Raw genomic sequence first — 20,513 nt, 5'->3', positions numbered from 1 at the left:
CTTGGGGTGGCAAAAACTGTAGAGACGGCCCTGGCTGTGGGGCAGAGCTGTAGCTCCTCCTCCAAGCCACCCATGACCACTGTGGTATCTGGTGTCAGGTAACTAAGGGTATGTTGGACCCTGCAGCTGGAAGCAAGCCTCAGCGTGGCTAGGCAGGCCTGAGCTAGCACTAGAAATAGCAGTGCGGACCTTGCAGCTTGGACAGCCCATCAGGCTCTCAAGCCTACCCAACCCCATGTCTGAGCTCTGGCAGCTAGCTCCAGTCTCCACTGGAGCTGCAAAATCCACACTGCTATTCTCAGTGTCCTAGCTCAAGCCTCACTAGTGCGCATCTGTCTACCTGGGCTTCCGCCCCACTGCAGTGCAGACGTACCCAAGAGGCCTCTCTGGCCTGTAATCTATAGAGAAGAGGAGGGGAAGACACCACTGGTGGCTAAAGGAGGAGGGGGACATGAGCTGAACAGGATTAGTATGGAAAGCAGGAGCTGAAAGAGGATGGGAGAGGTTGATCAGAAGAGTAGTGCAAGTAAACCCAAATCCCTCACACATAATGCCCAGGTTCTCCCCCACCCACCATTATCTCCGCACACACCCCAATGTAACTTTAGCGCCCTCATAGCCAAGATGGAGTCTGCTCTGCAGGCAGCTCTGGCCAAGAGAAGGCACGCGCAGGAATGCAGCAGGAAAAATCCCTTTCAGCCCAGGGGCACCAGAGTGAACACACGCCCCCCACAGGAAAAGTACAATGGATATAACAAAGGGAGATATTTATTTACAGAGGGATGAGAGTAGAAATACAACAAGAGGAAATATAGAGGGAGCAGTAAAACAGGGCTGCATCCAAGCCAAGGTCCCACGGGTCCAGTGGTAGCACAGTCTGAGAAGGCAGACGTCGAGCAATGTGTCTACACACAGAGTTCAGGAGTCCTGAGCAAAGGTCCAGTCCAGTGGTGAGTTTTGGGTGCTCCTGGTCATCTTCGGTGCCAGTGAACTTGCCCCCAACAAACCCTTCCGGTGCCCTCTTCTGCCGCTCTCTGCAAGCCACACAGAGCGACCACCTCTCCACTTAATTATCTAGCAGCCTCCCTCCTTGTTCCCAGTGCAGAGTCACAAGCCCCAGTACTCACAGCCCCATGCAGCTCTGGGCAGCCGTGATACTGGGTCCAGCTCCGGCCTGTCCTTCTTGGGCGATTCCTCCCTGGCACAGTGCTCCTCCTGGCTCCTGTCCTGGGGTGTCCCCGATCGGCCGCCCTGTCCTTCCCTGGCTTCAGGCAGGTTCTCTGCTGCTTCCTTTGCAAGGGGCTGCGAGCTGCTCCCTCTCTCCCCCAGCTCCAGAGCCACCCCCTGGAGTTTCCCTCCTTTTTTCTCACTCTCCCCATCTCCTCTAGGAAAAAGATTTAAAGGGGCCATGCTCTCTAAACCCCAAAGGGTTTACAGCAAATCTATGCCTCTTCCAAACTCTGCCCCCACCACCACATTGGTGATCCCTGCATCACCTCACCACCAAAATGTTAAACTTTGTTCTCCAGTACCAGTAAATTACAGAGTTATGACTCACTCCACATACCACATCCAAATGCTTCATCATCCAAGGAAATTTTCTCTCATTGCCACTGACCTGTAACTGACACTGCCCAAAAAACTGGAAAAACTAACTATAAACTGAAACCCAGTTACCGGGACAGGAGAGAGAAACCTAAAAGTAAACTAGGGGTGGCTAAGAGAGACTGGGTAACAGAACATTATATGTATGGTAGCTGTAATGAAACACAATGGGCCTGATCCAGAGGCCTTTTCAGCCAGTGGAGAGATTTCCATCGACGGAAAACAGATTTAAATCAGGCCCAGTGTGATTTTCGTCTTTATATGCAGAGTTCAGGTTACAGAGAAGTTGAGGGCACTTCGGTATCAGAAAGATGTTGCTAAGTTGGAGGAAATTCAAAGAAGAACATCAAGAGTGACTGACAGGCAGTAAGGACCAATGTGAGAAAAGATTACAAAAACAAGGGCTCCACCACTAGCTTGGCATGCGGGCCCTCAGCAGTTCCCCGGTCAGATTTTCACAAGAGTTCAGCATCCAGTGAACTGAGCGCTTCTGAAAATCTCATCACTTGGGTTGTGCCTAAACGGGAGCTGAGCTCTTGAAAATCTGACCCCCAACTGAGGGTGCTGAGCAACGAGCACATATGAATACCTGGCCCATGGTGGCCCCTAGAGACCATTTTGATGTTGATCATTGCCAGAATGCAGGACTCTTCTCCCATCATGGCCTCTCTACTCTGAGTACGTGTTACAAAAATGAGTGGTCCAAAGCTAATTTCCCCTTTAAGGCATCTGTCCCAATGCTTTATTCTGCCTGAGCTAGGTACTTTATCGACATGTATGAAAGCAAGGTCCCTCCCAAGAAGATATTACAGTTTAAATGATATAGAAGACAGATATCTTTAGTCATTCTTTCATGCACAGTACAGTTGCAGTTAGAGTGTATCATCTTCAGAGCAGTTTACAGACAAGAACTAATTAATACCGTACTTAGACTGGTGATTTTTTCTGATTTAAGAAACAATACACCCTCCTTCCTTTTTTAATTCATTTATTCCTTGCCCTAATAGAGTCCTTTCCCACCTGAAACTGAAAGAATGATAAACACACCTTGCCCTTTACCTGGTAATCTCTCTTTATTACAGTACAAATGAAATGGAAAAGCCAAGTTTTTAAAGTATTTCTTGAGGCTGCTGTCTCTCTACTAAACTTATTTTCTGATTAGAAATCCCATTTTTCATAAATTCCAGAATCAAAATTCTCTTTTCCAAAACATTTGCAATGAAAACATTTACCCTTCTACAAAATAGTCTGAGCCAAATGCATTACTGGACCAAATGAAGTTACACCTGGGATGTATTTACTGCTCTGATTTCAATGAATTGGCACTACATTTTCAATAAGCTCTATCATACACTCCCAACATGGCTGCAATTGTAGAATAAAACAGGTAGAGCAATGATCAAATAAGCAGAAGATAAATAGAGCAAACTAAAACCACTTTACCTAAATTGCCCAGAAATCAACACAAAATCAACCCTGTATTTAATAGATGAGTTAGAACCAAACCATGTAAATCACGTTTTTGAGGAGGGTTAATTTACACCACCTGTCAATTAAATTGAGTGCAATGTGTAGGTTATGAATACATTTATTGGGATGAGAAATACTATATTTGGAAGGAAAATGATCCGTCTGAAGCCAAAATTATAATCACCTCCGATAATTACATTTTCAGAGTTGTAAAATTAATTTCTATTGCAACACTGGAATCAGTCAACTCTGCACATAATTTTCGAATACCATTTACATTATCAAACCCAGACTCATTAACCAAAACATAAACAACCATTTTACCAGCAGTTAATGCCACTGCTAACCAATGATCCCCCAGATCTGATTTAGAAGACAGTGTAATCTCACCAGAACCCAATGACCAACCCCACTGAGTAAATGTAATCAGGGCTAACAAGCAATTATTTATCTCCCATTGGTTTCTTCAGAGCTTCACAACATTCTCCCAGGAAAGCACACAAAAGCCTCACATGATTGTACTGTGGGAGTAATTCTATCCACAGCCCTCTCACTCGCTCTCTGCCTCAGTTTTTCCAGCTGGGGATAATATTATGCAATAAAAGTGTTAGAACCCTGGACGAGTTTCCCCAGGAGGATGCTCACCAGGCTGGCTCCCCTGCGCCCTCAGGCTTACTGGGGGTGGACAGAGACTAAGAACTGGCTCTGGGCCTCCAGACAATCTCAGGGTGCAGATCTCCAGCTCCCCTTCTGAGGTATTGGACTCTGCAGTCCAACTCTAGGACCTGAAACTAGTACCAGCTCTCCCATGTCTCCTTGGTGACTACTTCGCTCTATCAGAGTTTCACTGAAGCTGTGGACCCTCTGGAATACTATTTCACCCATCATGGCTACATGACAATTAAATCAAGTAACACAGAGACTTTGCACAGGAATCTCTAAACCCATTTACTGACAGACAAGCATAAGAGATATACAGATCTATGGAAAAACAACGAAACCTGCATGGAAATCCATGCAGCGTCCTCACAGCTACACGTGAGGAGTGATAAGGATTTGGTCATATAGGGAAGATAAAGATTGGTTCAGTGTCCTTTCAGGGTTCCAGAACCCTCCTATCATCATCTTCCTTCTCTTGCCCCTCTTGATGCCTTCTTCTGGCTTCCCTGGGCAGCAGCTAGCTCTTTGTTCTAGGGCTCTTCCATTTGACCATCCAGGTTAACAACTCTTGATTGTGCTCCTTTGTTAACCGTCTGCTAGGGAGCACTGCTAACACCTCCTGGAATCCCAGTCCAAAATGGAAGGTAAAAAGCAACAGAGAAGGCATGATACAGTTTTACAGTCAAAATGGTGTTCACAAAACAAAGTGGAGTTTGCAGACTGACAGAGACATGCAGATGTATACTAATCTGGAACAAAAGGGTTAAGCTTGAAAAAAAATTTAAAGTTGCCACTCATCCTGCAGGACACTGTATGGGGCTACACTTACAGATACACAAGCAGACTGGAACCAGCTGCAGGACTGAGACAAAAACTACATCCAGGCTAGTTCACAAAGTACATACTGCTGGGATGCCGTTAACAGTTACTTCTTGTTGATCGTCAGATAATCAGGTGTCCTAAAACCTGCCTCAGTCATCAATGAAATACCACATGGCACCAGATGTGAAAAGAATGGAATGCTGGTAAATTGTAACTAGACTGCAAATGCTTAATGGAAGTAAGCAACACAAATTTTAGCAATGAGAATGGTGAACTAAGAATGGCTGCTGCAACCCCTCTGCAAATGCAACATGTAAATCTCATAGTAGCTCTTGTAGGGGGTGCTGAGGAGACCTGGAGAAGTTCAAATAGCAATTTCAGTTGTAACTAAAAGCCAGAAGAGTTAATAAAATGGAAGATAAGTCATACATATTGCACAGTTTTTAATAATGGCTACGCTGAAGGGTGGCATATCCACAATGCATTTCAAGGGAGAGGAAGTTGTGAAGAAGCAATGATCAGTTTAAGAATAATTGTACCACTACAAAAAAAAGTGTTCCTTATGAAAGATATATTCCAGATAAGGACTCAAAAAAGGCAGAAGAAAATACACACCAAAAAAGGAACAATATAGGCAATGTGGCAACTGTCAGGAAGATAGCAAATATCAAGCATTTGGGCAAACACAGAAATAATAATAAGCCCAACCTCTTTGCAGAAATGTGAAGACAAAGCAGAAAAGTGGATGGGCTAAAGGAAGAATGTGAGAATCCCTCAACTAAAAATGAGCTCTTTATAAACACGAGAAAGACTGATTCTGCCAACTCAAAATAATAGTTACTAAAGATGTGTACAAATGGTCTACATACAAAATACACACAGAAGTGCAAGTGAATGTAATAAACTGAAGCAGAGTAACACAAAGCAAATATTTAGCTTGAAAAGTCAAACGATGAGAGGAACAAATGCCAACTCCCAGAGACTGAGAGAACTGTCACTAAGGTACAAGAGCTAAAACAAGACAAGAGTTTGTCGTAATACACCAAGGACAGCAATCAGTTGGGCTTGCACACATGTGATATGCTTGGCTTAGTCAAGAGAGAGAATGCCACAGAAAGGAGTCAGAACAGCAGTGCTGGTAACGAGCCGGAACCAAGATCTGCCTGTGTTTCATGAAGATGTGTCCACAGGAAAGTGATGTCTCCCAGCAACAAACAAGATGCAGACAGAGTCACCTGTAGACTAGAAGAGCGAACAGATGGGATTTGCTCCTTAGAAATGGTAGAGGGAAAAAAGATGCAGAATGAGTTAGCACATTGGTCCCCAAGAGCAAAATGCAAACACTAAAAAGGAACATTTCCACATGCCTACAAGGAACAAAATGTTTGCTGAGGTGGCAGGAGCCATGATCTTCAGCAGATTAACTGCACTGGCAGGGTTTTTGACACATTTCCTTGGACACAGAATGCTCCAAGACTTGCACTTTCAAAACACTCTTTGGCAGACACTGCTTTTTGAAATTGCCTTTTGGAATACATTCAGCACCAGAAGCCTTTTATCACACAATGTCTCAGAATTAGGGACTCTCACGGGAGCAAGTGTGTGTATAGATAACCCAGCAGCCTGGCGCAGCACTATACTACTTCTACTCAACATTAGGACTGAGTGTGAAGATTCTTAGGAACTGCAAAAAAAACTATCTTACATGGAACAAGACTATGAGTAAATTTCCCACAACTGAAATTTACTTAGAAGAGAAACTGACCACAAGGGTATAATGCCTGATGAGTTTAAGACTCCAGTGACAAAAATATGCAGAGGCCTAAAGATAAAAAAGTAGAGACAGCAAGGTATGTTGAATTATGTCAGTGAATTCACATCAAATTATGCAGCTTGGGCAAGTCACCTAAGAAAATTCATTCATAAAGTTTCAGAATGGGCATGGAAGCAAAAGCATGAAATGCTAAGGGCTGGTCTATACTACAGCTGTAAGTCCACCTCAGCTACGCTACTTCAGTTCGGTAAGTTACATAACTGAAGTCGACGTAACTTAGGTCGACTTACAGTGGTGTTTACACTGTGCTGTGTCGACAAGAGACACTCGCTGTCTGACTTACCTTACGCTTCTTGGGGAGCTGGAGTACAGAAGTTGACGGGAGAACGTTCTGCCATTGACTTAGTGGGTCTTCACCAGATCCGCTAAGAAGTGTTTCTCAAATGTGGCCATCGTGGCTACATGCAGCCACCAGGGGCTTTTTGTGTGGCCGCAAGTAGCCACTCCTGGGTGGTGATGGGGGCTGGGAGTGGGGAAGTGCACAAAGCAAAGCAGTGTTAACAAACATACAAACAACACTTTTCACAGAAACAGACTTACTAGCTAGCAAGTCAAAAAAAAATAAAAAAGCAACCAAACAAGCAAAAGAAACAACAGACAAGAACATGCAAAGCACATTATTTGTTTCTATTCTGTTTAGGTCCAGTAAAGAAAAGAGACAACTGTACATTATTTTTTATTATTGAGGCCTGGTCTACACTACACGTTTAAACCGATTTTAGCAACGATAAACCGATTTAACGCTGCACCCGTCCACACAACGAGGCCCTTTATATCGATATAAAGGGCTCTTTAAATCGGTTTCGGTACTCCTACCCGACGAGAGGAGTAGTGCTGAAATCGATATTACAATATCGGATTAGGGTTAGTGTGGCCACAAAATCGACGGTATTGGCCTCCAGGCGGTATCCTACAGTGCACCATTGTGACCGCTCTGGACAGCAATCTGAACTCAGATGCACTGGCCGGGTAAAAAGGGAAAAGCCCCGTGAACTTTTGAATTTCATTTCCTGTTTGCCCAGCGTGGAGCTCTGATCAGCACGGGTGGCAATGCAGTCCCAAATCCAAAAAGAGCTCCAGCATGGACCATACGGGAGATACTGGATCTGATAGCTGTATGGGGAGACAAATCTGTTGTATCACAGCTCCGTTACAGAAGATGAAATGAGAAAGCATTTGAAACAAATCTCCAGGCTATGATACAGAGTCCACAGCAGGAGAAGGAAGGGGTACTGCAGACTCCAGCTATCCCACAGTCCCCACAAAGCATTTGCATTCTTGGCTGAGCTCCCAGTGCCTGTAGGGTCAAACACATTGTCTGGGGTGGTTCAGGGTATATGTCATCAGTTTACCACCCCTCCCCCCATGAAAGAAAAAGGAAAAAAATCGTTTCTTGACTTTTTTATTTGTCACCATATGTCTACTGCATGCTGCTGGTAGATGCGGTGCTGTGGCACTGAATAGCAGCATCCTCTCCCCTCCCCTCCCCAGTGGCAGATGATACTGTACAAAAGGACTGATAGCTGTCCTCATCATTCTGTGAGTGCTCCTGGCTGGCCTCAGGTGAGGTCAGCCGGGGGCGCCTGGGTAAAAATAGGAATGACTCCCGGTCATTCCCGGTAGATGGTACAGAACGGCTGGTAATCGTCCTCATCATAGCAACTGGGGGCTGAGTTCCATCAGCCCCCCCCGTTTCATGTCTAAAGAAAAGATTCTGTACTGCCTGGACTATCATAGCAGCAGGATGCTGGGCTCCTCTCCCCCACACTGTTTAATGTCCTGCCTGGACTATCATAGCAGCTGGAGGCTGCCTCCCCTTCATTTTATCTCACTAAAAACTCAGTGTTTCTTATTCCTGCACTCTTTATTACTTCATCACACAAATAGGGGGACACTGCCACGGTAGCCCAGGAAGGTTGGGGGAGGAGGGAAGCAACGGGTGGGGTTGTTGCAGGGGCACCCCCCCGTGAATGGCATGCAGCTCATCATTTCTGAAGATCTGACACGGAGCGGCTGTGCTCTCTGGTTCTCTGTCAGAGTGGCCACCAGCAAGAGTTGGTGGTCGCACTCTTGAGGCCACCAAAAAAATTATTGCAAGACCCCCTACATTGAATTGACCCCGTTGCATCAATCACAGCAGTGCCGATCTAACCGTAAGCACAGACGTCTTAAAAATATCTGAAGGATGTACTGAACTCAGCACCAGTGCTGCTACTTTTTACCCCACTGAAAGGACTCAAGACCTCCACAAGATTCTTCAAAAGGAGGGTGGAGAGCTGTAGTGTTACAGAGATGCAACAATGAATGGCTGGCTGTAACATTTGGTTTGAGAGCCATGACAGCAGCAGACAATATGTATGTACAAATTAAGAGAGACGCTAGCAGGACCGGCACTAGGGGGTTTGAGCGCCCTAAGCGCATGGCAATTTCACCGCCCCGCCCGCTGGTCCCGCGGCTCCGGTGGAGCTGCCGCAGTGGTGCCTGTGGAGGGTCCGGTGCTCCGTGGCTCCGGTGGAGCTGCTGCAGTGGTGCCTGCGGGCGGTCCACCGGAGCCGCGCGAGCAGCCGACCGTCCACAGGCATGACTGCGGCAGCTCCACCGGAGCCGCGGACCAGCGGACCCTCCGCAGGCACCACTGCGGCAGCTCCACCGGAGCCACCTGCCGCCCCCTCCGGCAAAACGGTGCCCACCAATTATTCTGGCGCCCTAGGCAATTGCCTAGGCTGCCTAAATGATAGTGCCGGCCCTGGATGCTAGGCATTATCAATGGCTGTTTAGTTTCATAATTCTCTCTTAAATCCTCGCTTCACAGCTGAAATTGATCATAATATCATCTAGATGACAGTACTATAACAAGGGTGCACAACTGATTGAAAAACAAACTCAGAGAGCGGTTATCAATGGTTCACTGTCAAACTGGGAGGCCATAGCTAGTAGGGTCCCACAGGGGTCTGTCCTGGGTCTGGTACTAATTCAGTAGTTTCATTCAAAACTAATGGAGTGGAGAGCATGCTAATGGATAATGGCGTGGAGAGCATGCTTATAAAATTTGTGGATGATACCAACCTGGGAGGGATTGCAAGCATTTTGTAGGATAATATTAGAATTCAAAATGACCTTGATAAATTGGAAAACTGGTCTGAAGTCAGCATGATGCAATTCAGTAAAGACAAGTGCTTACCAAGGAAAAAATGAAATGCACAAATCCAAAATGGGAAATAACTGGGTAGGCAGTAGTACTGCTGGAAAAGATCTGGGGACTATAGTGGATCACAAATTGAATGAGCCAACAATGTGATGCAGTTGCAAAATAGGCAAATGTCATTCTGGATGAATTAGCAGAAGGGTCATATGTAAGACATGGGAGGTAATTGTTCTGCTCTACTCTACTTTCCGCCTGTATATTCCCAATATTAAAAAAGTGAGCTTTCACTGATTAAAGAAGTACCCATCCAAGCACAAATATCATATTTCCCACAGTGAGGAAATGTAAACCATTGGGAAGAATTCACAAAGTGCACTTTGGGATGATGAAGTCCAAAAGAAGAGCTGAGAAAGTCCCATTCTAGCCACAATGGAACAGTGATATTGCTGAAATGGTGAGCTAGTGTGGGTCCCGCCCGGAGTACACAGATACACAACACAACACAAAGACCCTATGACACAGGCACCGATTTTCCAAAGTGCCAGGGGATGCTCGACCCCTGGCTCTACTCCAAGCCTCGCCCTCACTTTACCTCTTCCCCAAGGCCCCACCGACACGTTGCCTCTTCCCGCTCCTGCTCCACCCCTGCCATGCCTCTTCCCACCCACTTCCACCCCTCCCCTGAGTGCCCCACGTCCTCACACCTTCCCCCACTCCCAGCCTCCTGCATGCCACAAAATAGCAGATGGCGACAGGCGGGCAGCGCGGGGAGGGAGGGAGGGGGAGGCGCTGATCCGCAGGGCCCGCTGGCGGGCAGGCAGCATCGGGGAGCGAGCTGATGAAGGGGTTGCTAATGGGTGCTCAGCACCCACCACTTTTTCCCCATGTGTGCTCCAGCCCCGGAGCACCCACAGAGTCGGTGCCTATGCCCTATGATACCCAATGAACAACCAACATTTCCAGGGCACATATTAGAACTACCAAGGAAAACATGAACAGCTGCTTATAATGGACTGTTCTAGCAGCCTTCCAGAATGGTGACACTTGCAGATACCACAGCTGTGATTAAAGATGTTAAATCCATCTTTTCACATAACAGAAACCCAAAAAACAACAAACATTGGACCATGATCCAAGAACAGGGAATTTCTGGATTTTTCTAAAAAGTATGGATTTCAACTTAAGATATCTTGCCCAAGTTACATATAAGCAAATGAACTAGCAGAATGTAGAGTCCATCTAGTCAGAAATTGGTCACATAAGTAAGAGATGCAAGGGGGAGATCCATATTTAGTAGCACTCAGGTTCAGAGCAACACTGCTGCAGTGTGGAAAAATCACTGGTAGAATTGCTATATAACTGGCATATAAAACACACTCAATTACCAGAAATGAGACAAAAATCAAAGCATGACAAATAACTCTGTTATATTGTCCAAGACATTAGTCAAGTCAAAACAAGGTATAACAGAGGCATAAATCCTTCATACAGATTAAAAACCAAAGTTTAGAATTGGCAAGACGCCTGCTGACCTGAATAAGTTACAGTGATTAAAGAAATGACACCATGTTCACATTCACTGATCAAAGAAAGTGGGACCATTTTATAAATGAATCAAACATCTGCTAAGGTGACCAGAAATGGGAACGGTGAAAGAAAACGAGCAGTTAACAGAGAAGAAGGAAGGGAGAACAGATACGCTGGAGGAACGCTTCACGGATTGATCCTGTTTTGGATTAGGTGAAAGGGACCAAGTTGTCGGATAATACCACTGGCCATCATGCTGGCCAGTATCATCTCATTGTTTTCTTGTGCTCCCGCTCCATGTACCCCTCTGTTGTCTATTGTCAGCTCTTTGAGGCAGGAACAGCCTTTTTTGTGTTTGGAAGCACCTAGCACAGTGGGGGCCTGGTCCAGGACTGCGGCTTCTAGGCATTACTGCAATACAAATGAATGAATAAAATAAATAAATAAATAAAATAACGAACGTGCCTAAATACACTTTGCTTACAGCAGATCTGGAATCCTGTTGAAATATTGCAACCCGCTAACTGAGACCTCTCAAAATACAAAATAAAAGATGTTAAATCGCTGTATTTGTTAGAATTTGTTCAACCTGGGATTTAGAATCCAACTGTTTAGAAACCAGTTTGTTAAAAGTGAAGGTGTCTGTCATACTTTCCTACTCAGATCTGAACCTTAGAGTTCAGAACATGAGAAGCTAGCATGAAACCTCCAAACTTAATTACCAGCTTGGATCTGATATCGCTGCCACCAGCCAGAATTCCAGTGTCTGGCTCACTCTGGTCTCCCCAAAACCTTCCCTGGGGGACCCCAAGACTCAGATTCCTTGAGTCTCACAACAAAGGGGAATAAACCATTTCCCTTCTCCCTCTTCCCCTCCAGGTGTTCCCTCCCTGGGTTCCTGGAGAGATATACAGATTCAAGCTCCATGAATCTAAACAAAGGGATTCCACCCTCTTTACCTCCTCCCAGATTTCCCCGCCCTGGATACTCTAGGAGATTCCCTGCTTCAAGTCCTTGAAACACGAGTACCGAGAGATCAAATCTCTCTCTCCCCTCACCCAGAGGGTATGCAAAGCCAGGCTTAGTAGATCTAACACAAAGAGATTTTCCCCCTCCCTTCGTTTCTTAGCCTTAACCAGTGAAAAAACTCAAACAGGTCTTATAAAGAAAGCTTTATATAAAAAGAAAGAAAAAAAGACATAAAAATGGTCTCTATATCAAGGTGACAATATACAGGGTCAATTGCTTAAAAGAAAAAAATGAATAAACAGCCTTATCCAAAAAGAATACAATTTAAAACATTCCAGCAACTACACACATGTAAATACAAAAAAAAACCAATATAAACCTATTGTCTTACTATCCTTGTACTTACAACTTGGAAAAAGAACATTAGAAAGCCTGGAGATAGAAAGATCACTCTCAGAGCCGAGAGGGTCACCGAACCAAGACAAAGAACAAAGAACTCACACCCAAACCTCCCTCCACCCAGTCCTGATTGGTCCTCTGGTCAGGTGTTTCAGGTCACTGTTTGTTAACCCTTTTATAGGTGAAAGAGACATTAACCCTTAGCTATCTGTTTATGACATGCCCCCCAAATTGCAGACAGTGGGGAATCTCACTGGCAGCGATTTCCTCCTAGAACTTTAAAATAAACAGATTAATACAACACATGCACCTTTACATATACCACTAAGTATATAACTAACAGACTTTTACATTTTAAGAACACTTTTTAACTACTGGATTATGGGAAACTATTACGGGAGAGTGCATCAGCTACTTTGTTAGAAGCCCCTGAAATGTGCTGAATTTCAAAATCAAAATCTTGGAGAGCTAAACTCCAACGAAGAAGTTTTTTGTTGTTCCCCTTGGCAGTATGAAGCCACTTTAGCGCAGCATGGTCAGTTTGTAGCTGGATCCGCCGTCCCCAAACATATGGGCGTAGCTTTTCCAAGGCGTACACAATGGCATAGCATTCCTTTTCACTGACTGACCAGTGACTTTCCCTCTCAGACAGTTTCTTGCTGAGAAACACGACAGGATGGAAGTTGTGACCCGGTCCTTCCTGCATGAGAACTGCTCCTATACCACGCTCAGATGCATCTGTGGTTACTAGGAATGGCTTGTCAAAGTCCGGGGCCCTGAGCACAGGGTCAGACATGAGCGTCGCCTTAAGTTGGGTAAAGGCCTTTTGACACTCATCAGTCCACTTAACTGCATTTGGCTGGGTCTTTTTGGTCAGGTCGGTCAGTGGGGCAGCGATTTGGCTGTAGTGTGGTACAAATTGCCTGTAGTACCCGGCCACGCCTAAGAAGGATTGAACCTGTTTCTTTGACTTTGGGACAGGCCACTTTTGGATAGCATCCACCTTGGCCTGTAGGGGGTTTATGGTTCCTCGACCCACCTGGTGTCCCAGGTAAGTTACTCTGTTTTGGCCTATTTTACACTTTTTGGCCTTAACAGTTAGTCCGGCCTGCCTGATGCGCTCAAAGACCTTTTCCAGGTGTTCTAGGTGTTCGGGCCAGGAGTCAGAAAAAATGGCCACATCATCGAGGTAGGCAACTGCATATTCGCCCAGTCCTGCTAGTAGACCATCTACCAGCCTCTGGAAGGTGGCGAGTACATTTCGCAGCCCGAAAGGAAGCACATTAAATTCATACACCCCTGCATGGGTGATGAATGCTGACCTCTCTTTGGCAGGTTCATCTAGCGGTACTTGCCAGTACCCATTGGTTAAGTCTATTGTAGAGATGAACTGGGAACATCCCAACTTCTCCAATAGCTCATTGGTGCGTGGCATTGGATAGTTGTCTGGATGAGTTACCGCATTTAGCTTATGGTAGTCCACGCAAAAGCGTATTCCCCCATCTGGTTTAGGTACCAGAACCACTGGAGATGCCCATGCACTGGTAGATGAGCGTATTATACCCATCTGAAGCATGTTCTGGATCTCCCGTTCTATAGCAGGTTGGGCGTGAGGAGACACCCGGTAGGGTGGGGGTTCTAATTGGGTGAGCATTACCTGTGTCAATGGAATGGTATGCCCGTACAGTCCGTCCTGGGGTGGCTGAGAACAGTGGGGCGAAGCTAGTGCACAACTCCTTGATTTGTCGCCGCTGCAGATGTTCCAGGGTTGTGGAGAGGTTCACCTCTTCCACGCCACCATCTTTTTTCCCTTCGTAGTAGACACCTACAGGCCACTCCGCATCATCTCCCTGGACTGTAAACTGACAAACCTATAAGTCTCTGGAATAGAAAGGCTAGAGAGAATTAACATAGTACACTCTGGGTTTTAGAGAGGAATTGGGAAATGCTATGAGGTAGTTAACAGCTCCCAGGCGCTCTTGGACCGTGAATGGCCCTTCCCATGATGCTTCCATCTTATGGGCCTGTTGCGCCTTCAAGACCATAACCTGGTCTCCTACCTTGAAGGAATGTTCTCTGGTATGTTTGTCATACCAGGCCTTTTGCTCTTCCTGAGCATCCTTTAGGTTTTCTTTAGCAAGAGCTAAAGAGTGTCGGAGGGTGTTTTGTAGGTTGCTTACAAAGTCCAGAATTAGTCCCTGGAGAAGGTGTAAACCCCTCCCATTGCTGCTTCACTATCTGTAATGGCCCTTTAACCTCGTGACCATACACAAGTTCAAACGGTGGAAACCCTAAACTGGGATGTGGTACAGCCCTGTAGGCAAAAAGCAACTGCTGCAACACTAGGTCCCAATTATTGGAGTGTTCATTGACGAATTTACGTATCATGGCCCCCAAAGTTCCATTAAACCTTTCCACCAGGCCATTGGTTTGATGGTGGTACGGGGTGGCATGAGTTTCCCACAGTTTTTGCATGGTCCCTGCCAGGAAATTAGATCCTGAATCTGTAAGGATGTCGGAGGGCCAACCTACCCTGGCAAAAATGTCTGTTAGGGCCTGGCACACAGCTTTAGCCCTGGTGTTGCCTAGAGCTACTGCTTCCGGCCATCAGGTAGCAAAGTCCACTAAAGTCAGTACGTAGTGCTTTCCTCTGGGTGTCTTTTTTGGGAAAGGACCCAGTATATCCACAGCTATGCGCTGAAATGGGACCTCAATTATGGGGAGTGGCTGGAAAGGGGCCTTGACCTGGTCTTGGGGTTTTCCCACTCTTTGGCATACCTCACAAGACCGGACATACTTGGCAACGTCCTTGCCCATCCCCTCCCAGTGGAAGGACTTCCCCAACCAGTCCTTGGTTCTGTTCACCCCAGCATGGCCACTGGGATGATCATGGGCTAAGCTTAAGAGCTTTTCCCTGTACTTAGTTGGAACCACCAACTGTTTTTGTGGATGCCAGTCTTCCTGGTGTCCACCAGAAAGAGTCTCCTTGTATAAAAGTCCTTGTTCTACAACAAACAGGGATCGATTAGAAGAGCTGAGAGGCGGTGGGGTGCTCCGTGCCGCCTCCCAAGCTTTCTGAAGGCTGTCATCTGCTTCCTGCTCCATCTGGAACTGGTCCCTTGAAGCTGGAGACACCAGTTCTCCCTTAGACTGTGGACTTGGGCTTGGTCCCTCTGGAAGCAATGTAGGTGATGGGGTTATTTTCGTTGCTGGTGAGCCGCTCTCCACTGGTGCACCAGGGGGTATTTCAGGCTCTGGTTGAGCCTCTTGGGTGTGGTTGTCTGCTGTTTCTGCCAGTTCAGGCTCACTGGCGCCCTCTGGTGTTGGGGTTGAAGATGGATTTGCAAGCACTGTCGTCTGTGCTGGCACCGGTTCTGGTGCTGGCTGCTTTTCCAGTTCCTGGTCTGAGACTGGAAGCCACTTGGCATGGATCCGGGTCCACTACCTCTGTCTGGGTCTCTGGTAACACAGATATGGCGTCTGTGGACGGCTCAGTAACAGGAATGGGTCTGGAAGCTTGCCTGGTTTGGCTACATGTAACCATCTCCACTCTCTTGGCCCGCTTCACCTGGTTGGCCAAATCTTCCCCCAGTAGCATGGGGATGGAATAATTGTCATAGACTGCAAAAGTCCACATTCCTGACCAGCCTTTGTACTGGACAGGCAGTTCAGCTGTAGGCAAGTCTACAGCTTGTGACATGAAGGGGTAAATTGTCACTTGGGCCTTTGGGTTGATGAATTTGGGGTCTACGAAGGATTGGTGGATAGCTGACACTTGTGCCCCCGTGTCTCTCCACGCAGTAACCTTCTTTCCGCCCACTCTCAACATTTCCCTTCGCTCCAAGGGTATTTGAAAGGCATCTGAGCCTGGGGATCTTTTGGATGATGGTGGTGTAATGACTTGCACCCAGTTGGGGTTCTTTGGGCAGTTGGCCTTTATATGTCCCAGTTCATTACACTTAAAGCATCTTCCAGCTGACTGGTCACTGGGTCGAGGTAAGTTACTGGAGACTGGTGAGGTGGAAGAATAGGGTGTCTGTGGCTTTGCTTGGGTTGTAGGTGGGGTCTTTGGCTGCCCTCGGTTATAGGGTTTATTGTCGGTGTGCCCCCTGGGGTATTCATTCCCCTTGACAGTAGCTTTCTTGCTTTCTGCCACTTCCATCCATCTGGCTCCAATTTCCCCCGCCTCGGTGAGATTTTTGTGTTTTCCATCTTGTATGTACCGTGTTATGTCCTCAGGAACACCATCCAAGAACTGCTCCATTTGTATGAGGAGGTGCAGTTCATCCAAGGATTTACCATTGTTTCCTGATATCCAGGCCTCATAATTTTTCCCAATGTAGTAGGCATGTCTGGGAAATGACACATCTGGTTTCCACTTTTGGGTTCTGAAACGCCGACGGGCATGATCCGGGGTTATCCCCATTCTGAATCTAGCCTTGGTTTGAAACAGTTTATAATCGTTCATTCCATCCTTTGGCATTTCAACCACCACCTCTGCTAAGGGTCCACAGAGCTGTGACCTCAGCTTTACCATGTACTGGTCTTCAGGGATGCTGTACCCAAGACAGGCTCTTTCAAAATTTTCTAAGAAGGCCTCAGGGTCATCACTTGCCTTGTAGGTGGGAAATTTCTTGTGCTGTGGAACCATAATTGGCGAAGCGTTGTTAGGATTGGCTGGAGCATGCTGCCCAGCCTGCGCTAACTCCAGTTCATGCTTTCTCTGTTTTTCCCTCTCTTCACTTTCTTTTTGTTGTTTTTCCATTTCTCGGCGGTGGGCCACCTCTTCTTCTTCTAGTTTTCTGTGGTGGGCTGCATTTTTGGCTTCTTGTTCTCTTTTATGGGCTGCCTGTTTGATGTTTTCTTCCTTTTCTTTCAGTTCTACCTCTTTTTCTCTTTTTTCCATTTGTTGCCTGTGGTCTGCTTCTTTGATTTGTGCCTCTGCGGCCATTCTTGCCTTGGAAGTCATGGTTCCTGTTTTCTTGTGTTGGGGTGCCCTCTGGTGTTTATTGTTTGAACTGCTGGCTCTCTGTTGTCTCCTGGGATCTGCCTAGCAACAGTGCCTTTTTTTTTATTTCCTCTAGCTAATCTTTTAAATGTAAAGTAAACCAGAAAAACCACTTTATTTGCATGTGTGTTGTGCTGGGTACTTGACTCTCAATCTGAGTGCTATAGTTTAACAAAAGATCCTTTGTCCTCCTTAATAGTTCCTTGCTTAATATGCACGCCAAACTGCAACTAGAGAACAGAAAAAAAAATTCTCTCTGGCTCTTTTTAAAACCAAAGCCTTTCTGTCTGCTTAAAAGCCCTAGCAGAGGAAAAGAAAATAATATTCCTACTGGCTTCTGGATTCTTATCTTATCCCACACCACTGCCACTCATGTCATAACTTTCCTACTCAGATCTGAACCTTAGAGTTCAGAACATGAGAAGCTAGCATGAAACCTCCAAACTTAATTACCAGCTTGGATCTGATATCGCTGCCACCAGCCAGAATTCCAGTGTCTGGCTCACTCTGGTCTCCCCAAAACCTTCCCTGGGGGACCCCAAGACTCAGATTCCTTGAGTCTCACAACAAAGGGGAATAAACCATTTCCCTTCTCCCTCTTCCCCTCCAGGTGTAAGCTCCATGAATCTAAACAAAGGGATTCCACCCTCTTTACCTCCTCCCAGATTTCCCCGCCCTGGGTACTCTAGGAGGGCTTCAAGGAAGCATCTGAGGAAGTGGGTATTCACCCACGAAAGCTCATGCTCCAAAACGTCTGTTAGTCTATAAGGTGCCACAGGATTCTTTGCTGCTTTTATAGGTGAAAGAGACATTAACCCTTAGCTATCTATTTATGACAGTGTCCAATATAAGAAATCTAAGCTTTAGTATGGAGTTTAAAGTTGCCACACATCAGACAAGACACTATGCAGTTCTGACACACTCACAGAGACAGAGAATACAGCCAGGCTAGACTATAGCAACAGGAGTGCTGTGTTTCTAACTTATTCCTTGTTGTTAAGTTAAATATAAGTTATCCTACAACCTGCTTCAGTCGCCAATGAAATACTGCAGCAAATACGAATACTGTCACCTTCTTGGTACCATATGAATACATAGCTGGCTTCATGCACTCACCCACCGACAAGTCATTAAGGCAGGTGCCTTTTTCACTTACTCTGGCCACTGTGTCTTGGTGGCATGAATGGTTTACCTGGCAATTATGCAATATACTTTTCAAAAATCAAAACCAAAGGAAAGGAACTGCAACAGCATCTGTCTTGGTCATTTATATGAATCAATGAGATTCCGATGTGATATCCTTGGGGGAGGGGGCTGACCCAGTTTAAGGCGCTGCGGTAGGAGATGAGCAATGCTGGCTGAATGTCCTTCAGGAAGGTGTTCTGGTGACCTCCCAGCTGCGATTCAGAAATGAGATAGTCTCTCTCATATACATCAGGTAACTGGCTACCCAGCAAATCTGGAACATGCAGTGCCTCAGAAACAAAAGACAGAGGAGAAAGTACGATATAATGATAGCACATAAGGGGAAAAAAGGAGTCTTCAGCAGTTCCTCAGAATCTCAGCAAGGCAAGGAATAGTCCTGCAAGTATCTTGGTCCTAGAAGCCAACTGTCAATCAAATGATTGACACCAAAAAAAGTCTGTAGAGCCGTTTCCCCCTCCTCTCCCAAACTGCTAAGAAGGCTACCAAATGCCTATTTGAATGCAACATCAACTATAACTCGACACAGGCAATATGTGATTTGCAAAACTGTACTTGTCACAGTTGCAAAATTAATAAAATGTAGTTGGAGATAAAGGATTCAGCTTCTTAACGTGGTTCTGCCATCAGATATGGATCCAGGCAGCTTGAGCCCATGGAATGAGGTGCGTGGCTCTTCATAAGCATGAAGCTTTTAGAATCAAAATGGACAACATGCAGAGCCTCTGAGGTCCTATGAAAATACCAGCCACAAACACTTAGAATTAGTGAGCACAAAGGGTGGAAATAAAGGTGCTTTCACCATGAGCCTTAGCAGAGGTTTTCCAGGTCTCCCCAGAGACTGGTGCCTAATGGGCCTTTGTGAATTTCATTTGGAAAAAATTAAACTCTTGCACAACTGCAAATCAAGGGAGGGAAGAGCACCTGTCAGGGACAAAGACTGAAATGTCTATTGCCGTGACACATTCTGTATTGGAAGAGAAGTGTCATTTTGTTGGTTTGTGAACAATGCAATACAGATTATTAGTATTTATTTATCCCGGGCATTGATCTCCACACTATGCAGACATAGTGGATGCCCTGGTGTCTGTCCCCAAGAATGCTGCAATCTAAATTGTAGATTAATCCTCTATGGCTTTGTGTTGCTACTCACTGGCAGTTTCTCTCAAAACTGTGCAAGGAAGGAGACATTTAGGAAATTTTGAAGGAAAAAAAAAATAAGTCAGAAACCTGAGCCGGAAGGACCCCCTGAAAGAACGTGAGAGGAGTTTACTCCCCAAGAACCATTCAATCCTTGGCCTCTCCCCTGAGACTTGGAAACCAATTGGTACCAACTGTAGTGGTTGTGTGGATAACTACCCACCAACACCAGCACTGTGTGCATCAACTCATTCTGTAGGCCACCCGACAGCAATGTTTGTTTCTCTCTACCAGCCTGGGGCTGGACTAGAACAAGTGACCTCAAGGTGAGCGGCTCCACACCCCACTCCCAACTCCTCCTTGGTGAGGAGAAAAGAACCTTTAAGAAAGGAAGACAAGCCCTTTGCTGGCACTGGAAATTCCCCTGAGTGAAAGAGAGCAGTTCTACAGCAATTGCTTTGTTTAAAATGCAAAATGTGGATGTGTTTAGAGGACGTATCAGCATCAATCACTGTATGTAAATGCCAAACATGGGGAAGAGCTTCCCCTGTAAGTCACTTCTCGCTGCCCTAATCGAGTTAATGCTAGTGGCTGAGGGCAGCCTGAATGCTGATCGGCTGCTGATAGCGCTGTCCCAGGAGAAGATTAATAAGAGGATGCAGGAAGCGATCAGGCCCAGTGGGGGGACACAGCTGAAGGGAGACAGAAGCCTCTTCCACTCTAGCACTCAC

The sequence above is a fragment of the Gopherus evgoodei genome, chromosome 4 (genome assembly GCF_007399415.2).
Source record: "Gopherus evgoodei ecotype Sinaloan lineage chromosome 4, rGopEvg1_v1.p, whole genome shotgun sequence".
NCBI classification, from domain to species: domain Eukaryota; kingdom Metazoa; phylum Chordata; order Testudines; family Testudinidae; genus Gopherus; species Gopherus evgoodei.
This window is presented reverse-complemented; position numbering follows the sequence as displayed.